At 38.9% G+C, this 27,392-nt stretch overlaps 1 protein-coding gene across 1 annotated transcript in view; it reads right to left on the reverse strand.

Annotated features, from left to right (window-relative positions):
- LOC139709025 (plexin-A4-like) overlaps window positions 1-18,380 on the reverse strand; it is a gene marked incomplete at its 3' end in the record, with an annotated part of 124,354 nt that extends 105,974 nt beyond the window's left edge. The window contains exon 1 of the mRNA XM_071620993.1: window positions 18,148-18,380. The remainder of the gene's footprint in view (window positions 1-18,147) is intronic.
- Between the last annotated feature and the right edge of the window lie 9,012 nt (window positions 18,381-27,392).

The following is a 27,392-nucleotide window of genomic DNA, read 5'->3' on the forward strand; positions in this document are numbered from 1 at the left end:
TTACATTAAACCAATGCCATCAATATTTTTTTTTTCGGGGGGGGGGGGGGGAGGGCAAAACAAATTATTGCTCTCATAATAAATGACTTGCTGCAAAAGATGTTTCCAAAAATTAGCTTTGCATGAAAAGAAATTAACATCTTCAAACCCACCATGAAGCTGAATATTTGGGATGTTTTTTGTAAGAGATACAATTTTCTTTTTATCATGTCAGCTGAATAGTCAGATCATACATCTGTGAGGCCAAATGCCCCTGGGGGTTGCAAAATTAGTTTACTGAGCAAGTGGTTATTTTTGCGCAAGTAATTTTTCGTTCTCGGCTGGATGAGGTGAACTTGCCGTGTTTTTAATTCTGCGGAATCAAGACATTTAGTAATGGAACATACATTGTATGACAGGCTAAAATATGTTTTTATTTTCGCACTGGTTTCTGATCATGCAAAATGCACAAAAATTTCCACACCACAAAAATTTCCACTTTTACAGTATCTGCAATACCAGAAACACTGTGGTTGATTGTTAATTGATGTGTTGAGGAACATTCCTATTCATTTAACATTTCATCATACTTATACACCCATAATATGGGATGGCAGATAATCAACTTCAAACACTTTGATGAAAAGTGCACCTGTACTTTGCATTAATACAATTTCTTTATAAATAGTAACATAAAACTTGCATTATGGTACACTGCTTCAGTATTTCCGATTATGGTTTGAATGGCACTTGGTGAGTATCATCATTGGCAAAATTGTCCCATATATGCATGATTCCTTTTTGAAAATATACGTTTCTTTTTCCAAGCTAGCCTCAAAGTGCTGGACATGTACATGTAATATGAGTTCCAAGTAATTTAGCCTATAAAGCATGAGTCAGATCTACAATTTTGTACTCCATTTTCGAGCTCACTGAAATAAATCGAGTACAGTCACACACAACACAACACACACACACACACACACACACACAAAATGTATGCCAATATTACCCTTTAAGGGGAGTTGCAACTCTTTTGTTATTATGTAAACTTTTTCCTCAATTTTCAGCTTTAGCACTGCTTTGTTTTGGTTCCACAAAGAAAGGATTTCTTCACAGAATTAAAAGTTTAACTAAGCCATCATAAAAAAGTGGCGGGTTCTTCCAATTTCAAAGCATGCTCAAGAGTTTCCCTGGCAAAATATGTATACAATATGTGTATGCATGTATACCAATAAGCATGGGAGCTATATTATACTCATTTTCAGTTGAGAATCCTTTTCCTTGGTATGAAACTCTTGTCTCTAAGCATTGTTGTGTTTTGGTTCCAGTAAAATAGGAGTGGTTGTCCATTGTATTCAGAGTTTCACAAAACCATGGGGGGGGGGGGGGGGGGGGGCATCACTAAAACTTTTTCAAAGGTTTCTCTACAGGCATTGTCTACTATCATTACTTTTTTTGAGAACAGTGAATTCTTTAAAGGACAAGTTCACCTTCATAAACATAACAATTGAGAGAATGCAACAATATTAGTAGAACACATCAGTGAAAGTTTGAGGAAAATTGGACAATCGATGCAAAAGTTATGAATTTTTGAAATTTTTGTTTTGGAACCGCTGGATGAGGAGACTACTACAGCTTGTGAGTCATATGCGTACAACAGTATAAAGAAAATATAAAGAAAATTCAACATATTTTCACTTTTTTCGCATAATAAAAGAGCACTTGACTTGCCTCTTTCTAAATGCAGGGGGAATAATATTACCCATAACATTTGTCGGTAACGAGTCGGGGGAATGTGTACTTTTTTCATAAGATGAAATTTTGTGAAATTCTCTTTATATTTTCCTTATATTGTTGTACGCATGTGACATCTAAGTTTTTCACACACTGCAGTAGTCTTTTCATCCAGCGGTTACTGCACAAAAACTTCAAAAATTCATAACTTTTGAACGGATTGTCTGATTTTCCTCAAACTTTCACTGATGTGTTCTACTAATATTGTTACATTCTCTCAATCCTTATGTTTATGAAGGTGAACTTGTCCTTTAATCATTATAAACTCCTGCCTTAAGCTTCTGCATTTAGCACTGATCTGTTTTGGGTTTCACAGGATCATGGCACTCTAAAGCCCTCTTTACACTTGTGTTTCTTAACCCTGGACTTTCTCTGACCCAGGACTATCGTTAGTCCCATACCAATTTTTTCAGCTTTTTACACTCGCCAATTAGTCCCGTACTATCTCTTGTCCGGGGCTAAGGAGAAAACTGACCTTTTTACACTCGTATTTCTTAGCCCCAGACTTTCCAAACCACATGAATATTCATGATTATGCTTTGTACTGTACACGTACACGCACGCACCGGCAGCACTTGATTACCTCGTTTCTGATTGGTCAGTGAGGGTCGCTTAGCCCAGGATTATTTTTTCGTTCTGTTTACACTCACTTGCTTGGCACCGCAATTGTGGTGCTAGCACCGCAATTGCTTTACCCTGCTATTTTGCAGGGCCAGATAGTACGGGATTATCGGTGGGGCTAGCCCACTTTGGCAAAAACGAGTGTAAACAGAAAGTGGGCTAAGGATAGTCCCGTACCAACGGTGGGGCTAAGGGCCCCCCCCCCCCCTTAGCCCCACCGTTGGTACGGGACTAAGCAAAAATTTACAAGTGTAAAAAGCCCTTAACTGTTCAAGGCATGGGAGATGCCCAGTGTTTGTCTTTCATATTCAAAGTTTGACCAAAGCATCAGAAGGGGTTTTTCATTCCAACTTTATAGCAGGCATAAAAAATGTTTCTCTAGAAGCATGTGCATGTACCAACAATATTTGTGAAGCAATACAAGTGCATCTAAAATATTTTGTGAAGTTGAATGATATTATCTCTTTAGAGTGGAGAATCCTTGTTCATCATTTGATCTATAAACTTCTGCCTCAAGTTCCTCCTTTAGCACTGTTCGGTTTCGGTTCTACAGAATCATGACACTGCATGAAATGCCATTAAAAATAAAAAAGTGTGTGGGTGACAACTTTGAGATGTCCAGTGTTTGTCTTTCATGTTTTAAATTTTGACCACAATATCAGAGGGAGGATTCTTATTTCCACTTCAAAGCATGGTCAAGAGTTTTCCCAGAAGCATGCGCAATATGCACATACATGTACCAATAATATTTATGAAGTTGGATACTATTATTTTTTCAGAGTAGATCGAGCATCCCTCATAATCATTTGATATAAACTTCTGCACCTATAGTTTCTGCTTTAGCACTGCTCTGTTTCAGTTCCACAAATTCATGGCAGTTCACACATCTTCATGTGACAACACTTGAGATGTCCAGCATACGTTGCAAGGGCGGATCCAGGAATTTTGAAAAGGGGAGGTGCCTTTACAAAATCAAAGGGGGGGGGGGGGCACACATGCCCCCATTTTTTTCTTTTTACATCTTTTGTTTGAACAAAAAATAAAGAGGGGGCGCATGCCCGGTGCATCCCCCTCTGGATCCGCCACTGCATGGTAGGTCCTTTATTTTCAGAGTTTGACCATGCCATCAGAAAAGGGAAGAGTTCTCATCTCAACCTTTCAATGTGCAGAAGCTTCTCTTAGCCTTGTCTGATAGCAACAATTGACAGCACATTTACATTCTGCATGCATCAGAAACATATGCGTATAATTGATCACTGTGGGTTGCTTCGAATTTCAATGCTGAACAGCATAAATTGCAAGAGGGGTATTCACTTCTGCAATACGGTATATCATGAAACCAACATTTCTAGTAGGCCTCATGTATTGCAATGTAATTTGTGATATATTTAGAATGATTTTACAGGGCATCTTTGTGCCATGCTCAAGAAAATGTATAGATATATATGTGACCCGCTACAACAAAAGGATCCTTAAGTCGCTGACGGGTGAGCCGAGAAAATTGAGTTTGAAGTCAGATCACCCAAATCTGTCAAAATGTTTGGGTTTCTGTTTTTAACATAACTTTTTAGTCTAATGTATCTTTTATTATCTGCCGAAATTTCGAAGCTAAATGATCAAAGGAAAGGCGTGAAAATAGCATTTTTCTGGGCCATGCAGGCATGCTTGGCTCGCCCGTCAGCGACTTTAGGATCCTTTTGTTGTAGCGGGTCACATATATTAGTGTAAGTTTTCCCAAAGAAGGACATAACCATACATTTTACAGTACATTACTTAAAATGTTCCAACGATTCACAAAAAAAGTTACATTCAGTTCAAACTCACATAATGCATGAATGATATGAAATAAAAGCTCTCCCTTCCTTGAATATCACAAAAAGTGTTTTTCAACATGATTTCGGTCAAAAATTCAGCAAATATAAAAATTTCCTCTCATTTCAATAACAACAAAAGAAAAATTATGGAAAGGGGTTGCTAGATTATCATAGCTCAAGAATACAGGGCCTATAAGGAACAATTACTACTGCTGTGATTCTCACTTCTAAAAAGGAAATTTTGGCAAATACTCTGCCAGTGAATTCAAGACTTGAAAAATGAGAAAATTATATCCATGCCTCATCTATTAGCAGAGGAATTTGTATGACTAAAACTGAAAGTGCTGTTGAAGGGGAACATACCGACAGTTTAAAATCCCATACCATCCCTTTCTCACTTTTTTTTTTTCAAGTTCTAATGATACATTCACTGTCCTCTCTGACTTTCTTCTTTTTTCCTGTTCGTTTGTTTGTTGCGGTTGGTTTTTTTTTTTTTGCATTACAGTCACCTTGAACATTGAGTACTGGTTCCACTTTCAAGCACAGTTTATTACCCATGAAACTAGATTTTGAATGTTCTCACATTGTGCAGGACAGCTGGAAAACCCATTATCGCTGACTCATACCCTTACACACCAACATATGTACAGTCTGAAAGAATACAGGCCTATTTCCAGACCAGAGTTGACTTTGAATGGCATCAGAAGATTTTTTTTTTTCATGAAAGCTCTACTTTGAGAACAACTGGACAAGTAGTTCTTCCACCAGTTCAATCAAAGATTAACAAAAAGTCATTTGGCATGTTGTTTTTAAATCAGCGATTATGGTTTCTTGAAAGAGCCACCATTTTCTTGAGTCAGCCATCAACTGAATAAAACTTTCCTTTTTTTTCCCATACAAATGTACTGAAAAATCAAATCTCATCAACTTGGAAGATATGTTACTCACATTTACAGGATTTTACATGACATCAAAATCTACCATATGTTTCTTCAACAAAATCACTAAATCACAAAGACACAAACACATCTTTCAAGGAAATGTGATGATTGCCTAAAAGTTGTGCAATGGACATATCTAAAGGGCGCATGAACGTAAGTGACGGACTAAGTAGTTTTACATAGCCCATTGAATACCACATGTATAGAGGACTATTAAACTGTCATAACTTTCTACATGGTCCTTATTTTTGTTCAAACGGGTCCTTTCCTGCATATTTGATTACACTTTACACATGTATAGCAATCTTTTTCAGCACAAAATCGTTCTTTTATGCAGCATTGTGTTGTGCTGGCCACTCACCTCATGATAATGCTGCAGAATCAGCAATAAATATAGGAGCTCTACTGCGTGGCAATGAAAACCGACAGTCACACCAAACACAGAACTGAACCACAGACAAACCATGCATCCAATGTCAGCCTGAGGAAGTGACAAAATTCCGTTAAAATCTACAGTATTGTGACTGGCAGGATGTTGCTACTTGTTGAAAAAAAAAAACATTCACATTTGCGAAGTCAAACTTTGTGGTATGCTTTGCGTTGGCCAACTGCTATACCAAAGTTACGATGTTCCATTTTCTTTTATTCTTTCCTGTTTTGTTATTTCTTGCCGACACCACAGCAGTGCCACAGCAATGTCAAACATTTCTGAACAGTTGAGGGAACAGTCACATCTTCACATTTGCGAGTATCATATTTGTTGATGAAACCTCATACCGAGTGTTCTACTTTATGCTCTTTCTTTTTCTTCTTCATTTTTTTTTTTTTTTAGGGGGGGGGGGGGGGGGGGGACAGGGGTTTGATATGGTCTCGAGGTAAACTATATCTCTACATTCCGAAATATGGAAGATCTAAATTTCACTTTTGTGGACATGAATGTTGCTATTACGTGTAAAATGACATGGCACATGTCTTATACGTGCTGCAAAACTGCAAATTTCAGTGCAAAACTTATCTGGGTCAATGGAAACACTGCAGTATTGTAAAGTACACATTGAAAAGTGTCTAATTAATTACGAAAAAATAAAATGCCATCATTCCTCCTCCCTTTGCTGGATCATCCAATGCTACAATGTCTACAAAATTATTCAATAACACCAGACCATGTCCATTAAAGGCATGCATAGTAGCACTTTATAACAACCCATTTTGAACTAGATGCACTTTGTTATTACACAATGTTCTGACTATTCTGAATACATAGTTTGAACTGTTGATGTTTCTGCAGATATGCAGGAGGGCTACCAGTTCATCCCACTTCATCCCAGTCACTTTTCATGACGAGATCAACTGCTGGATTCTTCGAAGAAAAGACGGACAATATGGAGAGGGGGGAGAAAAGAGAGAGGAATGAATACAAGCAGCCCTACAATTACCGACTTCTCCCGCCTGCGACCTCATGTCTTGCAAAAAAGCTTCAGACTCCAGCAGGACTGCCAGCTACCACTGTCCACACCAAACTAAGAGCTGTGAAGATGTGGTATTCTGCATGAGTAACATCAAAGCGCTAAGGTGTGTACTCATGTGCAACACATCGGCCCTGTCAATCCGCCGGATAAATACAACGGAAAACTGTCGACACAAGGACGGGCACATCTCCTGCCGTCAGCTTCTGTTTGTCCACACCGTTTCACATGGTTGCAACTTTTTTATTCCTTAAATCGCACAGTACATACTTCACTCAGCTCAGCAGTGGTGGCCTGCTCCTTTGCTATCAGGCCTTCTAAACTTTGATATCAAAATTCAACACAATCTTGTTGATACTGCTCAGACTTCATGCTGGCTGCAAAAGAGGCAGCTCTCTTTTGATATATATGTGCAAGCCTCCAACATTAAAAATTACTTTCCATAATCCTCTCAAGATGAAAGCATGACATGAGCATCACACTCACACATACCGAGGGTGGGTACCAACTGATGAGTTCGGCAAATAGGACCGACGATGACATATAGAAACTTTCACTGACTGCAAAAATATAGGGTACATCAATGCATAAACTACATGAAATCTTTGCATCCCACTTCCTTGATACTTCTCAAATGAAGGCTTAGAAAATTTAATATTGGCATACAAAGGCAAAAAAATGCCATCTCATCTTTACAAGATATCAAAAGATCTGTCTATAATATGTGAAATTCAGAACATATAATCAACCTACAGTATGGCCTTCTCCTCACTCTCCACTGCCTAAAATGACAAATTATTGAAATTTTGCTCAAAAGGAAAAGAATATTCCTCCTATAGAATAAACACAAGATTGTTAACTTTGTGTTATAATAACACTGAATACAGGAACATGACAAAATTGAATGAATTAAATCTATGTGACGAAAAGACATTATTTTATATGTGTGTGTGTGTGTTTATTTGTTCTTTGGTTTTTAAGAGAGTGCACAATATTTGATATCTCTCACAAACCCCACAGACTCTTTCCCCCATCCAAAAGAACGACAGCATCATAAAATCCTACAGGGCTAACAGATAGATAAATAGATATAGATAGTATACACGTACATTGTACATAGATTAGATGAGTCTCTGTAAGCTGATAGATGGATGAAGATATAGGGTCCTACATTGTACATTGATAGAGCTACTGTATAGAGCTTTAAGAAGATTAAAATTACACTGTAGGGTTAAAAATAAAGAGACTTACGTCACATCGCAACTGTGTCTGTGGAATAGTTTGTTTTTTTGTTTTTTCATGAGCTACAAATCTGATACATATCATATGGAAGCCTACATTGCAATAAAGCTGAGCACTCACTTCTTCTGGCATTGGGGACCTTGGATGAGTTTTAGGATAAATTCTCCAATGACTAATAGAAGCCGTTCAACTCTTGACTGCAGATAATTGCCTCCTTACACACAGGAGCCGCACAATGCTCAAGGTGTTTTTTGGCTCATAAACGCACACCTACGCCACCAGATATTGATCAAATATTGCAGGATCCTTGATAAGCTCCCCAAAATGGAACTATAGGGATTAGCAGAGTGCTGGCCAGATCTAAGGAAGGAATGAAGTGTGATTTACTCTGCTAAGTAACTGTAAAACTAAAAACATTCACAGTGCATGAAACTTTCACAAATTACAGCCAACAGCGTTTTTTTCACGGCATGAAACTTTTGTGAATTGCTCCTGGCCTTTAATGCATTGTGTAGATAAAACTTTTTGTGTGTATTTTACTAGAATATAAAACAATTGCAAATCTTGCCCTTCTCATGTAATAAAAATGTCTGGTTTTACGTTATTTGTTATTCTTTTTTCTTATTCTTTTCATGTTCACTCTATTTTGATGAAATGCTTTTAATTCTAAAGGGCAGGAAAAAACCTTTTCATTCTATTTGTACACAAAAATTGACAAATTTCTTGGTGTATAATTAATGCAATACATTTTTGCATGTTTTCTTAAGTTTATAAGTTCTGTCCGGACCAAAATATCTGAGAAAAATGACCAAAAGTACTTAAAATTTTGTGTGCAAAGCACCTACATCACACACAGATGCCAATTCGTTTCATTCTCACCTACATCACACACAGATGCCAATTCGTTTCATTCTCTCCCAACATTTTAATCAATCTTCAAAATGTAATTTGCTGATTTTTCTGTTTTCATACAAAGCAACACAATATCAGGGACGGACTTTCCCTTTAACATGAACTCATGATGGACTTTTCATTTCATGGCATATTGAGGCTGAGGGTCATTTATTGCAAAGCAAATGTTTTATTCTTTTTTTTTTCTTGGACCTTGCTTTATTCCAAATCTGTCTTGTAAAAAAAAAAAAACTACCTTTAAGAACTATGATGAGAGAGCAGCCATGGTACAGACACAACCAAACAGACAGCCTGCACTCTCTCTTGTACAGTAGCAACGTTTATGCAGCTTCACACGTAAAAGCACATTTGTTCAACTCGCCAGCAAATGCATGGCGTGCCGTTGGGTCTTATTCATAGGGTATTCGCAGGGTATTATTACCTCTGGGTACCTTTGAAAGTTTTGTCCTGTTGTTACTGTTGTTTGGTTTGGGTGTTTTATGGCATGGCTTAGAAAGGATGAGTCTATTGCTATGAGTGATGGAGGATTCTTGAAAGGATTCTACAAAGGCTTGAGTGAGCCCACATCGGCTTAGAGCGCGACTTGCTACGCTCCATTTATTAGCTATGCCTGCGACTGCTTTCAGGGAAACTTTCAACTGTGTGTAGATGTTGGACACTGTTTGGAATTCGTAAGAAATCTCAAAAGAACAGTCAAATGCTTCGGGGGGGGGGGGGGGGATAAATAAGAGAGTAACAAGTAGTTCTGAAAGCTGACCACTTTACCAGTATGAAGATGACGCTTTTCCTTTTACAGTGATTCTTGAGAAGTGACTAAGGCCAAAGGTATTGGAAGTAGTCCCACAGAAGCTTTAATTCAGCATGACCAGTTGGTACACTTGTATCAGTAGCAGTAGCCATTAAGTTTATCGATAAAACACTAATGAATTGCATCACTAGGTTCATCCATGGACCTACAGTAGGTCCATGGTTCTTCACAGAGTCAACAATGTTCAAAGATCTTGTTAAATGCAACACAAATTGACGATGAGAACGAATACTTAACCCATTGAGGACGGACTGATTTTGCTACAACACGCATTTCCCATAGACACCTACCCAAGCATACTCGTGACTCGTCCTCAATGGGTTAATAGTGTCACATTGTTGACTTTCTTGCCTTGTAAAGGTGAGGGATCAATTCAAGAGTGACAGGAATACTCGCTGCACATTCCTCAATACCCTAAAAAAGTTTGACCACCTTCAATGACCATAAATGAGTGTAGGAAGTTTCTACAAGAGTTTTCTATATCCCAATGGCAATGGTGTTATGGATGAAGTCAGTAATTATTCTATTAAATCCAGCATGAGAAAAAAGACTCTTGCTTCACAGGGAGAATTTTTCTTATGATGCATCGCTTATACAAGGAAGCAGTGGCATGATATGAATGTATACCGTAGCTCCAGGCTCTTCTCCAAGATGATCTTTCAAGACTACTGGTGCTGCATTGTCATTCAAGCTGTCATTAGCAGACTTAGGTAGGTGTCATGGGCATCTTTACTACTTGTCAGGTGTCAACTGGCTGACGTGACCTAAAGGCTGTTCCATGAGAGACAACTAAAGATAGAAAGACGGGGGTGGGGTGGAAGAAGGAACTGACGCTGTCCTAATTCCTGTAACTTAATACAACGTGCACTTTTCCTGATGATATCACTGCAGCAAGTTCCCTATTCACCTGCATGCATTGTATGAGTTTATTGACCCAGTATTAGAGGCGAATCTTTTCAAACGGATTTAGGAAGGGGGTAGGGGGGACTCAAAGACTCATCCGTGGAGTGAAGACAATCCTGTCATCATTTGATTCATGGTATTCAGGGAATTCAATTCAAGCGTCATTCTCTTGCACCAATGCAAACGGAGAGTATCAATATCACTGTCAGCCTCAAGACATCTTTGTCAAGTGATAGCACTCTGTCAGCACAGTCTCTGTCATCATACTTCAAACAATATCAGGTTGATTCTCTCTTCTTCTTCTTCTTCTTCTTCTTCTTCTTCTTCTTCTTCTTCCTCCTCCTCCTCCTTCTCCTTCTTCTTCTTCTTCTTCTTCTTCTTCTATCTCCTTAGCATTTGAAATGATGTTAGGTTGATGACACACCTTATGAAGGATCTGGAAATTCAGCTTCAACTACATGTATTTCCATTGGAGAGACAAAAAAAAAAAATACATGAAGGAAGAAACCAACTGGTCAAGCCTGAAACTGCTTGAATTTGAATTTTCATGAATTGTTTCATTCCTGCTTCAGTTGCAAAACACCACAATAGCAGATGAGTCACTCGAAGCAAAGATTTTTCACTCCCATTGTCAGCTCACTACACATAAGCATAGTATATTACAAGTGTGTATTTCTTAGATTTCCATTCGTACCTAATACAGAACAATAACACAGTTTACGCAGCAAATGCAACAAATAATGGGCTAAGAAGGTTTTGCATCTCTTCCTTCCCCATCTCCCTCCTTTTTTTCACCAAGCAGGCCATCTCCGTGAAAATGTCATATTTCATTGTGAAGGGTTTTTATCTTACATTGAAAAGATGCATGCTGAAGGTGTCCCCTTGAATGCTTGCAGTTGGAAATCATCACCATATTCCTCTTATCTCACCCTTCCACGTTGTTGGGTAGAAGAAACGTTACTGCTACACTTGAAGCATATTTAAATGTATCCATGGTCCAACTTACAATATTCAGAGAGAATGCCAACAAGGGTCTCACATCAGCAAGGAAGAATATGCTTGCTTGATTTCCACAGAGGAAGGAATTTTGTTGAAATATCTATTTCCCCAGGCTGGCCTGCAAATGTTTCTTTATGTTTTCTAGACCTGGAAAGTGGGTTACACCATAAATTCTGGTTACTTTGTAAACTGCATCGTGGCACATATCCTGTCATAATGGGTAAGAGGCCCTGAGGAATAGCTGCCTGCTTGCTTGTTTGTTGCATTTGTTTATTATCATTTTTCTTTTTCTTTACAGGGAGAACTTTTTTTTCCCTCTCAAATAGAATGCACTTCACTACAAATAAACTTGCCCACTTATCCAAGGCACGTAAATTAAAGGGACACTTGCCCGATTTAAAAATGGGTCTCTTCCTTACTAATTGCTTTCGGTAATTTTGCAATACCCTGGAAATACAATTCTGTTATACTCTATAAATAAATTATATAGTAAAATGTATCAAATACTAGAAGTTTGAGCACAATCTTAATAAGAAATCAACCGAAGAAAAATAAAATCAAGCAGTTTGATTAACATCATGAAATCTTCCAGCCATCCCATGGTGAACTCTAGAGCCATTTTGCTTTAAAGTCCCTTGCAAAGAATTATTTATCAGCTTTTGGCCAAGAGACTGAAAGCCAAATGTGTTGGTTGTTTTTCTTTTTTAGAATTATACATAACAGCTCAGATAACTTCCTTTGATTTAAATGATATGAAGAGATAACTCATTATTTATATTTCATTTTTCCTTCTAGGTACAGCACATTTCAATGTTTGACATCAATGTCTACAACATGCACTAACAAATAAACATAGACATAAAGTGCATCATCAGCCACAATTCATGGGGAATGCAGTCATTGTATACTGCCCTATTCCAAATCAAAGCCAAGTCGTTAAGCCATAATACGGAGATAATGGCGCCAAAACAAGTTGTCTACACACTCCACGGAAGCTTTGTCAAACTATATTACCATCAGTGATTTACAGTCAAGGATGACAGGAGGATGTGAGAGTTTACATGGAGGTTCGGCGGCCGAGGAGGCCTCAATTGTTTGGGGGTTGCGACTAACGCGGAGGACAATCTAAATAGCTCAGAAGGTGACTGGGTGTTCCGTTTCTTGCTCACATGCACTTCAGGTGTGAGTCACTGGCCCGGGACATTGAAAAGCACACTAATGCGCAGATGGCTAATATCATTTCTGATTGGCCTACAGCCACACCCTCGCTTTATGTCTCAGGAGTGGAAGAGGTCTTCCACACTATACGTCACAGCAAAACCATGGAGATCTCCACCCACCTCACTCACAGCTCCTGGTACTGGGAACAATGAAAGTGTGAACTTTCACACACTGCAAAACAGGTCACACTGTGCTATTTAGATGATTTGGATTGTAATATCCCAGCCTATGAAAGTAAAGCTTCCCCCAAACATTTGTATACTGAATGATTGTATGGTGTCTGTATACAGATACTGGAGGATTGCTGTCAGTTTTGTGTACAAAATACTGTGGAATGACTGGCTGCTGACATGTGTTTGCTTTACAAAGACAAACAATACACTGTGAAATGCCTGTCAGCTGCGCGAGAAAAACATAATATGGAACCACTGTCTGGCGTTTGTTTTGAGACCTTCGAATGATTTTCATACTTTTGCATTTGAACAAATTATGAATTGGTTATACTGGGTACAGAGTTTCAGATTTAGAGTGATTGGGATAGGGAATAATGAATGTTTTCAAATTTCATAACAATTCGCAAAGAAAAAAGATGACATTGCAGCCTCATCATAGGAATGCATGAGTTGGAGCTAAAGGAAGCAGAACAAAAGAAGAAGGCATGCATAACTTCTACACCACTGAACTTGTTAAGCAAGCAATATTGTAATGGAATTACACTGCTTCATTTTTTGAATATGTGAGCCTCCTATGTCATCATCATTGTTCAGTGTAGGCCTATATTGTTTAGGGGTTTTCAGAGTAGGCCCTATCGGTTTCTTTGCTCAAAGACCACAACAAATTCCACAAATCTATCCATGGAGCTGTCAATTTAGGCCTATATACTATTAATGATATGAAATTATGGAAATTGTTTGGACTTCCCCTTTAAATATACACAACACAGTGTGGAATGACTGCCAGGTGTGTGTACAGATTAAATAAGGAATGACCATCTGGTAGCTGCATGAACAACTGTGGAAGGAATGTAACGTCTGTGAGTGACATACTTACAGAATGACTGCCTAGTGTCTATGATATAACTTCAGATAAATATGAAGGGACTGTCTGGTGTTTGACATACTGTTGAATGGCTGTGGGGTGTGTGTACAAAATACTTGGTAGAATGACTATCTGGCAATTGTTTCAAGATGCACGACACAGTGTGAATGGCTGTCATGTGCTTGTGTTACTTAAACTACTGTACCTGTGGAACAACTGTCAGCAGTATGTACACACTCAGGAAAGTTGTAAAATCCTGGGTCTGTACTTGTGTGCCTATAGCCCACACCACACTTAGAATGACCATGAGCAATCAATGTATTGAGGATACTGAAAATGAATCACAACCACTCTGTTGACAACTGTAATAAGCAAACACTTCTCTACATTGTTTGATTACAGTTTGCTCCCAAAACCAAACAAGCCACGGAAATTGTAAAACACAATAAAAACCCAGATTCTTCCATTTGGAACAGTGGTTTCCTGTGTATGTTTCCTTCTTGACAGTGCTTAACCCGTTCCTTACGGGAACCTGGTTTACCAGGTTCCCGTGGGAGCAACTGATATGCGGGAACCTGGTTTACCAGGTTCCCAAAATGAAGACAAGGGTGCCTGCTTCAGTGGCCTAAATTTATGTTTCTTTGTGTTAGAATGCTCAGAAAATTGGGTTTGATAAAAAGATCAGAGTTTATTCTATCAGGATTTGTTCTCCTGCTGTTTAAAAAAAGGGGGTTTTACAGTATTATGTACCTTTTCCTGATTTAGTTTTTTGCTTGTTCTGCTGTAAACTCGTACGAACATGTACATAATGATCAAGGCTGAGATCAGTTAGAAATGCGGGTTCGCTGACCCCAGTCACCTCATTCAGGTACCTGGTTTTGTGTAGAACAAAAGATTCTGAGAGCTCATCAGCGCACGCTCTATTCATACCTCGCACCCGATCGATATTTCAATTGTTCACAGGCACATATAGTTGACTGTAGAAAGTGGGAAACAATGAACCGCTTCACTGCCTTCACACAGCTGGATTACCAACCTGTGTGCCTCTCTGTCGGCGGGCGAAAAGAATCTCGTTTGGGGGCATTAAAGGTACTCAGAGAATTGCGGAAGGAACGGGTTAAAACAAAGGACAAATCTTTATCTGTGAAACAGCTAGTGTAGGCCCTACAGTATGCAACCTTGCAAATTTATTCAATAAATGTACATACTATGAAAACATGTTTGATTATTCATTGGAAGTAAGAAAGCAATTTTAGAGCAGTGTACATTTGTACATTGCTTGATATGTATTTGTAGTCTGTGCCCTATATGGGAAATACCGTGTTTGATAGAGATATCTGATGAATGACTCGGACAGTAATTTTGAGATCTTTACATTTTATGACCAAAGGATGTACCACATCAGACTATATGAAACAAAGAAGAAAATATGATTCATCCAATTTCACTCAAGTTGTTATTGATTAATTGTTTGTTAAACTTTCGAAAACAAAGGACCAGATATTCCTCGAAAGATACCATAGATTTAATTCTATCAATGCAAACATCAGAGGTGAACGTTACTCCCTGTTCCCACTTCCTTCCTGGCTGGGCCAACATGAAGGTCACATCACAGACTGACTGTACTCTCCAAACTTCACCACCATGGATGGGGATGGCATGCACATATTACCACCATCGTGGATGAATTCATGTTTGGTGCTAGTGCTAGCACGAGTGCGACAATGTATCTCAATGGTACACCAGTGATAATCACTAATTTGAAATAAGTCATTACTACATGTATTGTAAAGAGGTTGAACTAAAAAATTACAACATAGTTTCCGGAGCTAGTGTTGAACCCAGTGTTGGATGCTATCTACCGAACTGAGCTCCAAAGCACTATTCTGTGGTAGGTGATTTAAGACGCTTTTTCTGTTTTGAACCAAGCCTGATCAATTTCTTCATCATACAATCCCCACACAATAATGAGAACTTTGCAGTGGTGTAAAGATAACACTGGTGTTGGGGATTGATGATTGTGATTGATCAGTATCCGTTGCCATTAATAATCTGATCATTTGAGTTGAAGTTCAATTTTAGTGCAGTTGTTTGGGAGAAAACACCAATATCAGCACTTAGCAGCTCACCTGAAACCATCCACTGACTGAACCCTCAGGAGTTTCGACACAGTCTTCTTGAGTTCATGACCTACTCACTGCTGATGTACAGTGTATGATACGATCATTTTATCAACTTTATTACTTTCCCTGAAAATTTTCTCCATTTTTAGCAAAACCAGATCTTGTCATGTTTCTTGACTCAAAACCATACACATACACATACACACACACACACACACACACACACCACACACACACACACACACACACACACTGAAATGCACAAAAATCCTTTTAACACTGAATTTTTAGTATTCTAAACCAGACATGATTGTGCAGTAAGTCCAAAAAAACAAAAATTCAACTGGATTTCTGCATTGATAACTTTCAATATGATTAAACTATCTGAATGCCATTTCAGGGTCTAAACATATAACATCTTATTTATATTTTGCGGAAAATCCTGTTCGATTTGGTTCAGTGGTTACAGAGAAATGTGGATCGATGTAAAGCATGTCATGGGTCTATTTCTTTCAAGTATATTAGCACATGGATGCTCTCAAAACTAATGGAGAGAACTTAGAAGAAGGGATTCCTGACATGCTCTGCAAAGATCCTCATTTCGCTTTGACCACTGAAGCAAATCAGATGGGGTTTTCTGTAAGATGTGGGTAATATTTTATATTTTCATGCCCTGAAATTGTATGTGGATTGATTCACTATTTTTGAAGTTATCGTTGCGGAGGGTACCATTGTAATTTTGTTGGACATATGGTATTATGGAATCTGACAAGGTCACCAACAGTAACAACATACATGTGTCATAACTGGGTGTGGTCATTGGAAGAAGCCAGCCGATGGGATATAAGCTGACACATAAGTACATGTACATCAAAGGAAGGATATTACTTGTAACTATTTTGTGTTTCTGCTGTGCCAGTCCGTGGGGAGTGGGGGGGGGGGGGGGGGGGGGGTCTTGAATAACTTAGGGAAAGGCATACATAACAGAGATTTCTCCTCCATGTTTACTGTATTAAACCTCTTTAATCCCAAACCTAAATCATTGTTGTAAGAGTCCAAATTTAGTTTCAGGGGGGATATTGTTTAATTCTTTTAGCTCACAGTTCTGTGATCTCTCTCTACCAAGTTATCAAATGTGACTAAAAAAATAAAAACAGTCCTTTCAAAAAACTTTCAATGATTTCAAAGAAGTCAGATACAAGACAAAACAAGAATCTCATACACAGAATACACCCTTGCTTATTAGTATATTACCAAAGAACACTGAGCCTTTCATATAATAATAATAATGACATTTTTATAGCGCATGTGACAAGTGAATGTTCCCTGTGCGCTTTGATACTATCACAAAACATAATTCACAAATTACTTTATAATTACAATATACTTTGTCAAAGACCAAACATTATGGGAAAACACACACATTCACAAAAAAAAAAAAACTGTTGTGAGAATTCTATTTCATTAGCAACTACTATGGGCAATGAAATTATTAAAATTGACATACTTTTACTATTAAAGTGATAAAAAAAAAAGAAAGCACACTAAGTTTAACATGACGAATATAACATGTACACGATAATATTTCCTACAAAAACTAATTAAGTTGATTTCACGGGTGTTTCAAATGATTTGCCTACAGAAAGCTTCTTTCAAGTCATAAATAACCCATTTTCCCTTGCAAACTGGTACCTCATTCTCTGCACTTCTCCCACCGATCCCATCCAATTATAATCATCGATTTTCTAAATGAAAACCAAACAATGCAGTGCCAAAGCGCACATGATGCTTCGGGCTGTCCGTCACCAATCACTGTACTTCAGTCATTAGTCATTGCTCCCAGTGCAAATCGTCACCCCTCATGCACTGCCCCAAATCCAGAATTCGTTGGTGGGGTCGGAGTCTCATCGACAGAGACGAGTCGAGAGAGGGGGCATCCATTTAACCTACATTCACCATTCACCTGCTCGTTAGCATGAAACGATTTGTCTGGATGTCACGGTGCATACCAGAGTTTACAGGTAACAACAACAGCTGGGATCGACAAGAATGAACAAGGTTCAGCCACTAAATAGAGAGCCTTCTCAAGTCAACCTATCCATCGCCCACATAGGACCACCGGTGCGGCATCACCACACCAGCAGAGTCCGTGGTCTCAGCTACGTTGGATAAGCCCACCACCGGTGGAGGTAGAGGGCACAGGGCCCCGCTCCACACTCCTTGACGAGCGGATTTCTTCAAAACATATATGCATGATATCAAACAAAATTCCAGATTTCTTACCTAGATCGTGTGGATGTATGACAGCACCACTCGACTCACTAGAGCTGCCTTCCACATAAGCATTTGATAACGTCCACACACGGGTAAAGCACGTTTTCACCAATCCAGAAGCACTCAAAGTTTGGTAAATATCCGATGAATCGCAACGAAACTATGTCCCCTCACAACTTCGTCAGTGTGTGTAACCCATTCTCAAAGATTGGGCGACAGGAGCAAACACACACTCGCTGAGAAAGGTGGTGTAGCAATGGGAGGCCGCGGTGCTCACAGAAGACGAGGGAGGCACGCACCGTACGCAGCGCACATGCTCCGCAATAACCTGCTTCAGATTCGGAGGTTATTGATTACAGTTGGGGCGCGGCTATGTAGATCCCAGCTATTAGGGGTAATTTTGTAAAAATCTTTCTCACTCAAAATAAAGTATAATTTTTACATCATAATATCAAATCTCAGTAGTATGTATACTTATCAACTGCCCTCGCTACAATGTAATGAGTGATATTAAAGAGCAGTTAATGATTAAAATGTAGCGAAATATTAGTCTTGTCCCCTTTTCTAAATCGACGATTCCAAAAGTTACTTCTTTTGTCTTACTTTGGATGAGAGACAAAGTGATTGCGGTTGGCGATAGAAGAAGCAGGCGTGTGTTGAGTTTCGAGAGCCTTCGTCGTTTCACACCTTCTAAGAACAATATTATCACTCGTGCCACTGTGAAGATCGCCTTCAATTCATGCAAGCCGAAAGGAAGCTGTCGATGTAAAATTTATTCAGTAGTGATTGATGCACCTCCTCTACACGCAAATGTCAATCGAGACGAAATTGGTACAAGAATCCGCGCATACGTTTTGACAAACAGTATAGAGTCTTGTACGGGAAATCTCCTTCCAGCTCTGAGTAACTCGTCATTATTAGTAACTGAAAAGATGTTTTCATTCTTCTGATTCAGCCAAATTCAGTTAGAATGCATGAATGCTTATACGTTTATTTCGAAAGGAGTAGGCTTATCTACACTTCTTCTATCCCATGGCTACAAAAATGTGTTTCCTTCGTTGCGTAAACTCCCCTGTTTTAGTTTTCAAATTTTAGAGAAGATTATATCTCTTACGAAAGTTTTCTTGCTCTTGTTATTGAAACTCAAGGGAATCGGTCGGTTCAGTAAAAACAAGAAAAAACAAGGGAGATGATGCAAATTATTAAGACAGTTTGAACTCACCGATGTCAACGAGTCAACCGATATGGTGTCGAATTGGATTTCCAACATTGATTCAACGGTTGTGTGGTGGTAATGTTGTGTGTGTAATCTATGAAAAGCAGCAATTTTCTAATTTGCTCAGAAAAAAAAATCATTCCTGAATATGCTCAAGAAAAATCTAGAATAATGTGTTAGGTATATAAGATCCACAGAGCATTTTCGTGCCGTCTTAAAGAATAATGAAATAAAAAAGAAGAGCATGATAGAAATAACAATAATAATCACAGGTCTTGATACGAGCTATTTGGGGATACCCTCACAAGTCATTATGAACTCTGATCAACTGGCATTTATTCCGTCACGATTCTATTGCATTTTTTCACAGATGTGCTCTGTCTATTATTGAGGCTCTTTCAGGTAAATTCTCCTTAAAAAAGAAACTAGAAAATGCATATCTACACTGGAGTCACGCACTTCACGTCAAAAAGAGTTTTGTCGAAGCATTCATGCGCAGAATTCAGAGAATTCCGGGTGACGCAACTTTTGTATAATTATATACAGCGTAGGCCTATATGCGTGGGGTTACTTTTGTGAAGAGAAGTAATGGTATGTCTACCCACGGACTGGAATTATCTGAACTTATAATGATCACCTACCCACTTCTGAGAATAACGGACGAATACGCTTTTCAAGTAACATTGATATGAGATGGAAAAAAAAAACCAAAGAAAAATTAGATTGGTTTTACGTGAATGATGGAATAACCAGTTCGGAGTTAGCTCAAGTGCACCTTTATAGAACAGATGGGCTTTTCTCTCCTTTTTTAAGTTGGTTAGGCACTTTATGCGTTTTCAAAGCGATATAATGCATAATATATCAGGTTGACTTGTATAAACACTGAAGTATATAGCATCAATTACATTATGCTGCATTGAATACACTAAAAACGTTTTCTGAATGTTACTATTTACCAGACTTGCCAACTGCTTTAGCTGTCATGTATGAACGAGCTGGCACGCACCATTTACATGAATGATAATTGACCACTAATGCTTGTCTCAAAGAAAATTATAAAAACCAACATGTCTGTTGGTACAAATGGCTTTTTCTGTTCACGCCGAACTGGCTTATACACATTAGATAATACCAATAATAATAATAATGATAATAATAATAATAATAATAATAATAATAATAATAATAATAATAATAATAATAATGATAATAATAATAATAATAACAATAATAATGATAATGATAATGATAATAATAATAATGATAATAATGATAATGTATACGTGTGTTTAGATTGCATAAATTTGTATATACACTGTAATGGTAAGCATAATTATGCATATATACGAACACAATTTGATACTTGTACATTATGTGTATGTATCTAATATGCATAAAACATCCATTGCACTCTACTGTTTGATATTCCTTTTTATATCACATGATGTGATTACGGTCTTGAGGAGACGAGGGAGTTTTCACCCGACGGACGGAATTCTCGTAATAACTGGACAAGAACGACGGTGACACCAACCGACGAGAGATACCCTCTTGTAATGTCCCACGAGTTAGCCGTAATGGGCCATCAAAGGCTCGCCGTCAGCAACGATAAACGATGGACGGTGCGAGTCATGTCACACCACATTACTGAAAAAAAAGAGGGAAAAAAAGGAAAAGAAAAAAAAAGGCGCGCTCGCAGCCATGTTCGCATTTCGTTTATCGACGGTTTGTTTAGCGCTTTTCTTGATTGCGTAAACAAAGGATAGATATCCAATCCCAAACACTCACGTCAGAACGCCTTAAAAGTGTTCTTTGACACTGTCAAGGCAGACTCGTCCTCCCTCAGCTGTCCCTGTGCTTCTGCCTCAAAAAAAGGGGGGAAAATGTGTACGGTGAACAGGAAAATGATTGCGTATTATACGACACCGCTACGAACGTCAAAATTATTTCCAGTACACGGTAAACAGATACATACAGTGGGAGCCGGGGAAACGATATTTAGGGTTTTTGCTGGTTTCTTTCTTTGTTTGTTTGTTTTTATGTTTGGTATTTCACGGGCTATGGTAGTAGCAAGGAGGTGTGTGATGCCTCCTTGTTGATACCATACTGATTATGATTCTCATAGAGTTAACAATAGGAATGATTGATGTTGATGAATACAGTTTTCTGCAGAATGGAAAACTTTTGTTGATAAACGAAGGGCCTATGTCATTATAACAGAATATAATGATTACACCATATGCATATATAAATAATTCCACGAATACACACATAGATGATACACACATGAACACACATACTGACAAACAGACAGAAAAGTGATGATTTTATAGATAATAGTGAGTGAAGAGAATAGTTTGCAATTATATTTAAAAGAAGCAGCTACGATCCCCTATATCGACTCATGTCAGCCTATGAGATTGTAAACTTTGAAGGTTTTATGAAGGATCCTTCATTGTGAGTGTATAAGTGTGTGTGTGTGTGTGTGTGTGTGTGCGTGTGTGTGTGTGTGTGTGTGTGTGTGTGTGTGTGTGTGTGTGTGTGTATGTGTGTGTGTGTGTGTGTGTGTGTGTGTGTGTGTACAAGGGGGTAGGTTGATAGGTTAAAAAAATGATGAGTTTTGTTCGGTCAATTTAAGCATTATTTTTTTTTCAGTTTATGGAAAGTTTTGGGAAATGCTGTAGGCCTATTCTCAAGGGAGTGTAAGGGGGTTTATGTAATGAAGCGGATATTGATTGATTTGATCAAGTTGATCAAGATGGTGTTTTTTTTCTTAATTTGATATAATTTTTGTATAAAGCGTGTGCTCTCCAAAAAAAAAAAGGTATGTTAAAAAAGTGATTTTAGCAGCACATTTTTTTTATGTGTGTGTAATAAGGCAGATATACATGGATTGGCTTGATTAGGTTAATCAAGATAGCTTTTTCTGATAGTTATGCAAAATTTCATGTCATTTCTCTTATATAAACATGGTATGATAAAAAAAACAAAATATATTGTACTGTATATTGGAAAAAATGATTTAGCAGCACAAGAAAGAAGAATTACAGCTGCTTTTTGGTTGTTGATGTTGTTCATATTAATTTCATTGTCAACATGGACCTGATATTGAATGTAACTCAAATAAAGAATATCATAAAATAAAAAGTGTGTGTGTGTGTGTGTTTTAGTGTGTTTGTACACTTATATTTGTGTGTGTGTGTCTATGTGGTTATTGATTAATGTGATCTATCATAATACCATTTGATTCACGACAGCTGGTCTTGTCTACCTGACCTCAAAACACGTTTTGACCTCAGTTTTCTCCAGGTAAACACACGTGTACGTGCTTTCAAACATTGATTATAATCATTATTGGAGAGGGAAGCGGTTATTTACGGCGGCGTGATCATAATTATCCTCAAGTGGGCAACATTATTAAACTCCAGCACAATCTTTCTCCTCTCTGCGCTTTTATTGGCTTCTTATTTATCTATTTCGTCTTCTCATTAGCCAACGTGATTTTTATATCATCACTTGCTTGTTTCATCCTTTGTGATTTCATTTTATGATTTTTTTTCCCCCAGAGTATCAATTAACTTGTGCCTGAAGTGTATCTAGATCGTGGGTTAGTGTCAGTTTCATTTCATTTCCTATATCTTTGAAAAATATCATGTTTCATTGTAAACATGTTTGGATTATTCTTATACATCATTGTGAGAATATCATTTGCCTCGATCGTTACCAAACGAAATATTCGTCATGTAAATTGTAAAGGGTCTCGAAGTCAACCAGCTTTTGTTGATCAGGCTAATGTCTAGAACGCGCGACGATTATGATGCATCAATAAATCACTAAACAAGTGGATACAGGATGAATTAACAATGGAATAAAGAATGCATTATCAAATAGATAGACATATTCATCAATGCCAGATTGAGCAGTCGGGCAGTAGGTGCTATGATGATGAATACACGACTATCCCATTACTCTCCACCCCCCCCCCCCTCCTATCTCTTTCTCTCTTCCCAAAAATACTTGACGGGAGCCTTTTAAATCGTTTTAGGGCGTACATCCATAGTGCTGTGAACTCTCCTTCGAAAGACGTCCTTATCCTGAAGTGTCCTCAGCGCATGCGTCGACTTTACACGGACAAGAGATCTTTCAATAAGAATCACCCGGATGGAAAGCCACCTCTCCCAGTTTTATATTCCTCTTTGATGAACTTCATACGGTATCTGTTTTCTTTAGCTATCATTTCAAGGAATAGTTGCGCCCTTAGCATTGCAATGGACTGATTATGCCAAATCATGAGCCTATTTTGTTGACCAATTCCTTTTTTTCATTGAAGGTGAATCGGTTCAACATTGATGTCACTAGGTCAAATCTTTCCATTCTGAAGATCTTATTACTGACTACTTAGCATGGCACAATGTGACAGGCGGGCCTCTAAGTCCAGGTTATTAGTTCTGCACAGTGATGAAGGCACCATTAGTTTTCAATAGGAGATTCATCGCGTTGAATAGAGGTGGCTTCGTCGCACGAGGATTTGACTTTCAAAGCGTTCCCCTTCGTCCGCTAGGTATGTCAATACAATCGTTATACCGATGACGTCACAAAGGACCATCTGAGATGCCATCAATACAGAGATTACTGAAAGTTCTTCGAACTCGCAAAAGTGACAGAAATTCTCTCGGGACTGATGCACGATGATAACGAAATTACGGTCACGGAAACTTAACCGTAATCAAATTATTCACAACGATACACTACAAACAGGCATGTTAATCTACTAGCGTTACGTTTAAGGTAATTTTCATCGACACTCCGCAAGGTCGGGGCTGGGGGTGGCTTCTGTATTGCTTGTGGAGCACTGTATGGATTCACTTCAAAGGAACTATGTAATGCAAATGCATGCACACTTGTGTTGATTCATGATGCCCTCAACATCACACGTGTGGTCAAATTAATATCTAAATGCGTGTCATATATTTCAATGTATTTTTCTACTATTTTTCTTCAGAATATTTGACTGATACGCCCACAACCACCCCCCCCCAAAAAAAAAAACACACACACACACACACACACACACACACACACACACACACAATAAAATTCTTCCAAATCAAAATTCTGCCGGTGGCGTCATCTGTCAATCATTGTTTATTATACCAATATGATTAGCAAAAGACATTGAAATGCACTTTCCCTAAATCATGGACCTACTACACACATGGCCATTCATCGTATCGTTAATTAATTCATGCACCTATACATCTCAAAAGCGCCATAAAGACATTTTTAACATGCTTCACTGCTTTGATCCCTATGATCGTCGTCGCCAGCAAGCCGGTAGAAGAACAAGACGGAGATTCGAGAAATCTAAAACTATATGCGCAGGAGAAAATAACTCACAACAAGAGACCCGCGGGTCTAGCGCTCACCTGAGTATCGCAAGTTCACCTTTCACGCAGTCACTCATCTAAATTATTCACAGATCTACCAAAATTTGACCAGGCATTCTCAAGTAGAAGATGAAAATGTACAATAAGGGCCCAAATTTTTTAAGATTCCTTAATTTGGGGGGATTGGGGCCCCCTGGGGCCCTCTGGGTGGGGCATGGTGCCCATTTTGATAAATTGAGATCCTGACCCCCTAGGGATGCTACCTGCCAAGTTTGACGAAAATCCATTTTGAGGTTTTCAGGAAGAAGATGAAAATGTACAATTCAGGCCCCCATTTGGACCTTCCCAACCACCCCCCCCCCCCCTGCCCCCAAAAGGGGCACCCCTGGATCTCCTATGAACAAACTTGAAACTGCAGTCATTAATGTACTCACTCATAGTATTATCTTAGCTCTATAACTTCTGATTCTAGAGAAGATTTTTAAAGATTCCTTCATTTTGGGGGTTTGGGCCCCCCTGGGGCCCCCCTGGGTGGGGCATGGTGCCCATTTTAACAAATTGAGATCCTAACCCCTTAGGGATGCTACCTGCCAAGTTTGGTGAAAATGGGTCATGGGGTTCTCAAGAAGAAGATAAAAATGTACAAGTTAGGCCCCATTAGGACCCTTCCCCACCCCCCTGCCCTGGGTCACAAGGGGGCACCCCTGATTCTGCCATGAACAAACTTGAAACTACAGTCATCAATCTACTAACTCATAGTATTAACTTAGCTCTATCACTTCTGGTTCTAGAGAAGAAGATTTTTACAGATTCCTTAATTTTGGGGGGTTTGGGCCCCCCTAGGGGCCCCCTGGGTGGGGCACGGTGCCCATTTTAACAAATTGAGTTCCTAACCCCCTAGGGATGCTACCTGCCAAGTTTGGTGAAAATGGGTCATGGGGTTCTCAAGAAGAAGATGAAAATGTACAATTTAGGCCCCATTAGAACCCCTCCCCACCCCCCTCCCCTGGGTCCCAAGGGGGCACCCCTGATTCTGCCATGAACAAACTTGAAACTACAATCATCAATGTACTAACTCATAGTATTAACTTAGCTCTATCACTTCTGGTTCTAGAGAAGAAGATTTTTACAGATTCCTTAATTTTGGGGGGTTTAGGCCCCCCTGGGGGCCCCCTGGGTGGGGCATGGTGCCCATGTTAACAAATTGAGTTCCTAACCCCCTAGGGATGCTACCTGCTAAGTTTGATGAAAATCGGTCTTGAGGTTTTCAAGAAGAAGATGAAAATGTAAAAAGTTTACGCACGACGCACGACGGACGACGGACGACGGACGACGGACGACGGACGACGGACGACGGACGACGGACGACGGACGCCGGACGAAGGGCGATCGCAATAGCTCACTTGAGCCTTTGGCTCAGGTGAGCTAAAAATCAAGTAAAGTGAATGTGCAGTTGTGGTGTATGTTAGGAAATCATGCCTCAAACAATTTCGCTTGGGAGAAGCAGGCAGTTTTTAAAAGAAAGCTAACATTTTGGCAGAGTGATTGTCATTTGTGATCTCAATATTTCACTTTTCTCCAGCTTATTCCAGAGCAAAAAGGGACGGTGATGGTAGAGAACAGATATTATATTTTGCCATATAGGCAAGGTCTTATGCGTGTGCGAAAATGTGCGAATCAGCAATTATCCATCTTTTGACACAAAATTTGCCATGTTCTCCGGTTTTGCTGCTCCTCATCATCTGTATTTATTCAAAGACAATTTCCATCTGCAAAAGGCACATCAGCGAAACAAGACCCCATTGAGGGAAATGATTCTTTTGTTAGTGACAATGCACGATTGCACAATCACCATTATCCAAGCACCTGAATATACTCATTAAGATGCACATAATCAGGGTGGCGGTGGTGATGATGGGATCAAAGAAAGACCTCCGTTCATAGTCCATATTGTGTAGTCGGTCCATGCCTAAACTGAGCATTTCCATGCCACTATTGGTAACAAAAACATTGCAGAGAAACATGCACATGCAGTTAAGTTCAGTCTACATGTATATACGGGAATATACCGTCCACTATATTTCGTTCATAATGATAAGCACTTCAGCAATGATTGTTGACGTCACTGGCAGAATCTTGGGCTGGAAGTTGTTGTTTTTTGTGGGCATATCCAAGTAATCTGAAGAAAAATAATTTAAAAAATCATAATAAAATAAGTGGCACAAATTTAGATGTTCTTTTAGTCAAGTAATATAATAAATTATGATCAGGGCTCTATGAATCAACATAAGCTCAAATGTATTTGAATTGCAAAGTTCCCTTGAATGCTTGCATGTTTGTTTACAGTTTGCAGGGGCGGATCCAAGAATGCCGTATAAAAGGGAACGCCTTTACAAAATTAAAGGTATGGGGGCCACGCGTCTCCCCCTCCATTTTTTCTTATTTCTTTTGTTTTAACAAAAATTAAAGGGGGACGCGCGCCCCCGCCTGGATCCGTCATTTGTTTGTATCCCTTATTATGCGCAAGCATCAAATGATTTTGTAGTGGGTACTATATCAGTAGTAGTAACAGTAGCAGAATAGTGATAGTAGCACAATTGGGTGTTTGTAGTAGCAGTAGTAGTAGTAGCAGTAGCAGTAGCAGTAGTAGT

The sequence above is a fragment of the Diadema antillarum genome, unplaced genomic scaffold (genome assembly GCF_040938485.1).
Source record: "Diadema antillarum isolate AM-2024a unplaced genomic scaffold, OU_Dant_1.0 seq00001400_RagTag, whole genome shotgun sequence".
NCBI lineage: Eukaryota > Metazoa > Echinodermata > Echinoidea > Diadematoida > Diadematidae > Diadema > Diadema antillarum.